Consider the following 6,369-nt stretch of genomic DNA (forward strand, 5'->3'; position numbering starts at 1 on the left):
GGACCTTTGAACAAATGGAGGAACAGATGCAAGGCTTCCGCACCGTTTGTCTTTGGAAGTTTGAGTTTAAATCGGAATCCCTGATACAGCAAATAGAGCATTTGTTATGAAAGTTATCAAGCTTTAAGTGCTTAATGAATAAGATTAAACTACCGCGTTTGGAAGAAACGTGGAAGAAATGGGCAGTGTTTTTCAGTGGCAATGAGCAAGTTTGTGTGATATTTTAGAGAAAAATAAAATTTAATTAGCGTTATTTACAAGAATAATCCTTTTTATACTGTACCTTTAAATCATTGTGGATTTTAGGTATATATATATTGTTACGAATTTGGTATTTAAAAAGCTAATGTTAGTTCAATTATAAATTAAATGGTTTTATTTCTCGCGCAGTGCAGCGCGTGACGAATATTAAAAGAAAGCTAAGCCGGAAAATTGAAAATACAAGAGCGCGTGCATTAAATAAATAAATATCTCTTTTTCATTTCGAGAAAGTACTGGAAAATTCGAGCGCGTGATTTTAAAATCTTATAAAAGGAGGAAAACATCTCAGTTCGTAGTAACGGCTGAGAAGTTTACTGCCGGGTTCAAAGCAACCATGACACTGATGAGATTTGCTGAAAGTGAAGAGTAATCACCAGCTTAGAAGCATTCGAGGGAATTTCACTATGTTTACGATTTCGTTCACTTTTCAACACACAGGTTCCCCTGTTTACAGCAGCAGAGCTCGGGGTCAGTACTTGGGTGGGTGAACACCCACGTGACTGGCCTCGACGTATCATCTTTCTTCAACTAGTGAAGATACATCACAGCTTGTACGGCGGCCAGATGCTCCTTCTCCAAAGTCTACTTGACCAACTCACGTGCATTAGCACATGTCCCTGCTTCACCTTTCTCGGTGCGGTGTAAATCACCTTAATTTTTAATTCTTCCCAACGCCTTAGGGCATATCTCCAACAGAGACGGTTAAAGTAGCAGAGGCTACTAAATGCCGCCTAACCATTCACTCGATTTCGATTTCGATTTCAGTTCGTAGTAGTTGCTTAGTTTGTTGTGGTTTAGAAAACTGCTCTTGTTGATTGTAGCGAATTCGCGGATTAGCTTTCTTTTAATATTCGTCACGCGCTGCACTGCGCGAGAAATAAAACCATTTAATTTATAATTGAACTAACATTAGATTTTTTAAATACCAAATTCGTAACAATATATATATATATACCACTGTTCGGGGCACTAGAATTTTGCTATTGGTTGTACAGGCATAGTCGTCCTACTGCATTAATTGTGTCTCTTGGCCTCGAATTTAATGTAGAATTCTCTGGGACACTCCGAAAGTCTTCCGCACTTCTCCACCATCAAACGACTCGAGAGAACAGTTTTGCACAGATTTTTGAGTTTTGCCATGCCGCAAAGACATTACGGACATTAGATATCCATCCTTATTCTAGATTCCAACCCTGTTCCATTGGTACAATGGTAGGATTTTCGGGAAATCAAGGGGCATTAACTATAGTTTGAGGACTTTTTGAAAGACTCCGTTTTGTGAAAATGTACTTATCGCTGCATTACTCAGAGGAATGTAATAATACAGTTCCAAGTACTGACTTGGAATGAATGAATGTATGAATTTATTTTTCATTCAGAATTCGCTATTTAGTGCTAGTAGAGTTCTTATATCAAATAAAGTGTAGTTGAATATTAAACGTAATCGACTCAGTGCATGCTGGAAAAAAAAAAAAAAAAAATTGAAGTTTCTTGCGGATGGTAGAGACTTCAGTCCTCCATTCACAGAGATATAACGAGCTTTTCAGATGCAGAATAACGGGAACTGCACGTACTAACGGGAACTGTACATGTTTTTATTAAGCGTGCATGTCAAGTCATGGGATGTGCATGTCACTCCTTTTAAATAGCAAACTATGACAAGTATAGTGATATATATATTTTGCTAGACTAATTCCCATTGCTTCACGTCATTCTGACCAGCAGTCATTTTTTTACAGCCTTATGAAAAAGGAGCTTTAATTATTGTTGCGTGTGTACGGGCTCGTAATAGATTTAATGCTCAAGTCTGATAAAAAAAAATTAATAACATTTATTCTTATCACAAAAAATAAAACAAAATGCTGAAATTTTTCCTCGAGGATATTCGTACAATATCACAATATCACACAGCAGTTATATTTTAAACTACTAAAACGTTAAATTGAACACAATCCAAAGCGCAGAGAAAGCTAATCCGATCTCACCGCGAATTCGCTGCAGTCAATAACAACTAAGTAAACAATTGCACTGAGATGTTTTTCTCCGGCTTTTTAAAGCTTTTTAATCGGCCACGAGAATGTTCTGGTAATTTCTATTTTCTCGAGATTTCTGGAAAGCAAAAGAGTAGAATTACGGTTACAGCTAACATAGTAGTCAATCACATATATTCAAATTAAAATTAAATTACCGAGGTAAACTTTTATTCAATGTTAAATGAACATGCTCTTGTATGTTTACTTTTCCGGCGTAGCTTTCTCCTAAAATTTGTAACGTGCTGCATTCCATGGGGAAATAAAACAATTTTAATTATATTTCGACTAAAATATCTAACTAAATGCTAAATTCGTAACATTATAATTACCCTTTACTTTTAACCATTTCAAAAGTAAAAGCAATGACTTGTATACATATTACTTTCGGGACAAACTATGTAATGCACCATATAGTAATGTAAAACAATAATAAATACAAATATTAACAGATTAAAGATGGATTAAAGCTTCATATAAAGTTCTTAATATCTACAGCATATTAAGAGAATTCAGATCAAATAAAATATAAAAAGAAAATCTTGCTGAAAATAACTAGAAATAGGATGATGGAATCTACACAATTTAAGCTTCATTAATTTAATAAATTTCATTTATTGCTGAAAACATTTTCCTTATTAAAAGCTGAAAATTAAAAACCGAGAGATTCGGTGATCTACCAGGAGATCGGAAGAAACGAAGAAAAATGTGAGTCTCCGGAAGAGCTGGTGACTATGCAATGTATATGTTATCGTGAAAGACCGAAATTGGAGGATGTCGACTTTCACCGGAGAATATCAACATTCACCAAATACGTCGGTGAAAGACCGAATATTTCACTGCATTCTTGTATATCCGGACCCTCACCGGTGTATGTCGACAATCACAGATATGCTCTGGTGAAAGTCGAAAAGAGAGGTCATAAAGTGCCATAATAGTTTAAGTTGTTGCAATAAATAAGATTTGAATCACATAATTTAGTAAGTTTTTTATTACTGTTATTTTATTTTCTCATTTAGAACGTACTGTATAGTAAGTTTTTAACTTCTATTATTTTCCTTTCTCATTTTGAATGTATTGTGTGTTTTAGGTTCTCATGTTCTTAAGTTCTTATTTCAAGTTTCAAGTGCGTTTATTCGCGACTGAATTACGGAGAAGAGAATATAATATTTTTATATGTTCAACATTCACCATTAGTAGATGGTGGTCGACATTGACCGGTGTAAGTCAGAAATAAGAGTATTTGGAAAATATTTCGGACATACACCAAGAGACTAGGTAAATGTTGACATTCACCGGTGAAAGTCGACATTCTTCAGATTTCGGTGTTTCACCGTAACATATACAGTATGGTGAATTAGGAATACTTTTGAGAATAAATTAATGTAATTTATTTTTCTATTAATTCATCTGAACTATTTAAAAAAATTGTCTTAACTCCTTCTTTGATAGAATGGAAAATGTGCAACAAAATGTATGCATTAAAAAACCGGATTGAAGGAAAATAATAAAATAAATAAGTTATAATAATTATGTTGCTTTTCATGTTAACACTATGCTGTGTCAAACGTGAATTAAAAACGCCACAGCGGAGAATCAGGTAGTCAGAGGGTGTTTACTCTTTTTAGGATGACTTCGATAAAGAATTTTTAAAAAAGCAAATCTTTTGGAAGAAACGATTCTGGTATTTTATTTGAAATGAGAAATATCGTCTACTACTTTTAAATACATTCTTCTTTCAAAATTTCGCATATAAGCAAGCTGTGAACTGAAAGATGTGTTTTTTCAAAGAGAAATATTCCTAGTCCATAATTAAAAAACTTTGTAAAATACATGGTATTAAAATCTGCAAGTATAAAATAAGCAACATTAGGTAATTGGAAAGAAAAAAAAATCGCCAATCTTTATTTTTACGTGGAAACAAGCCACCAAATGAATATTCGAGAAAGATATGTAGTGTTTCTAATGTTTAAAGTAAAATTATTGGTAATAAAAGAAAATCGGCCGACTCATAAATTTATTGAGAAGTCTTTAAATACATGTGTTTCAGAAATAAATAAGATAATAAAACAAGATTTGCGACTAAAAAAACATAATGTTCACCAGATTTTGCCGAGGTTTGTGGCTCAATTTCTACAACCCTGTGTTAAAACTACTTAGTAAGAGATAAACGGAAATATATTGGAACCCTTGATGAAGCATGGGTTTACCTAAACGATTGCAACATATTTATTACTGAAAGTGGAGAGAAGAAACGTACAAAAAACGTTCCATCAATACGAAGAAAATGTCAGTAAGGGCTTTATGATTGACGCAAGATTCTCTTACAATAGGAAATTAAAAAATAAGGAGAGTAAGAAAAAATGCTAAAATCAACTCAATATATTATCAAGAGAAAGTTTTACATCCAATGATTACAGAAAAAATCCAATTTTTAAGCTTTTGACTTCAAAGTGGGGAAACTTCATCAAGACAACGCAACAAGTCATACTTCGAAAATATAACTGCGTTCCATAAAAAAAATGAAGCTTGTTTTAAGTATTTCAAATATACTTTTCAACGATTTCTTCCGAAGTCTCCTGATGTTTCATCAATGGACTAATGTGCCTTTGGTCCATTGAAAAGAACTTTTTCTAAGTGCAAACGCACCACGACTAGTGGACTCTGGATAGTAGTGGAAGTGAAATGGAAATCAATACCTCTGGAAATTTTATGAAAAGTCCTTCTATCATGGAAATTATTTAATTAATTAAATGGAACCGAAATCGTTCTAAAAGTATATAAGCAGCCCCTGCAGTATCGACAGTGAAAGCAATATCAAGAATAAAATGCTTTTATGCTATCGTAAAAAGTGCTAATAAAGTTTTGTTATTTTAAATATGTGTTTTAGAATTATACTTTTTGTTACGCTCAATCTAAAATTAATAATCACAGTTTCTTTTTTAAAATAGATGTTAAAATTTTCGTAGCCCTTTTAGTATTCCTTCTACTTATTCATCTGAAGCGCTTTACTCGACTTTGTCTTTCTGTCTGCTTTTTTGTGATCAAAAATTATTTTACAGAAGAATATTTGCATGCAAGTGACTCAAGACTTACGGGATATAACTAATGTAGCATAGTTCGTAACGCTGAATGCCATTTCCTACAGTACAACTGCCAACCTTTGAAACAGGAAACACACGTAACTTCGATATCCTAAAAATATTGCAATAATTAAAATAATTTAAGTCCTTACATGACAATGATTACAGGCAATCCCATGTGTGGCAAATCCAAAAATCAAAATGGAATAGGTACTCTGAGATCACTGAAATTCGTATAAAAATATACATATTTAATACAACTGCATCCATCTGTAACTCAAAATTGGCGCATATTTTTATGTCGTGTCCACACAGCTATTCCATCCTTGCTGTGTTATTTCTATGTTATAAGATGGCAAGTGATAAAATTTTTGTGCTTTTATCAGGAAAGCTTTTGCTCAAAGACAAGCACAGCTGAAAAATAAGCTGAAAGATAGCTGAAATAACACATTTATTATTCTCAAATCAGAAATATCCAATTTAGAGCAATAAGATAATTATTGAAATGGTAATATTTAACATTTAGCTCATGTTTTATTATAAAATGACAAGCTAAGATAAAAAAGAATGCTTTTCACTGAGATCAAGAAGAATATGAATTATTTTGAATCGCTAATAGCCGTTCTTTCAACAATTTGCTATTTTTATAAGCATTCATTGTTATTTTTATTTATTTACCTTTTTTCCCTTATGTCCACTCCTATGTAAAATCCAATCTCGGAAGTAAAAGAAAAGGCTCGGAGAAATATATTATTTTCCCAAAAATAAAAGCCACTCCCTTTGCACAATTACATGCGTACCTTTCCCCTATCAACGTTCCCCATTCTTTTCCGCTGACTTCATTTCTTTAGTCTTTCGTAGTAACTCTCCATTCTACGGAAACCGGACGAGAATTTTTTTTTTTTTTTTATTCCTTTTACCCTTTTACTTCTTTTCCTCCAGCAGGAAGACAGAATTCGACTTTCAGCGGAAGCGAAGTGAAGTGGGGCGAATGC

The sequence above is a fragment of the Stegodyphus dumicola genome, chromosome 7, assembly GCF_044657685.1.
Source record: "Stegodyphus dumicola isolate Sdum_Otavi_A_Nest chromosome 7, ASM4465768v1".
Classification (NCBI taxonomy): Eukaryota; Metazoa; Arthropoda; class Arachnida; order Araneae; family Eresidae; genus Stegodyphus; species Stegodyphus dumicola.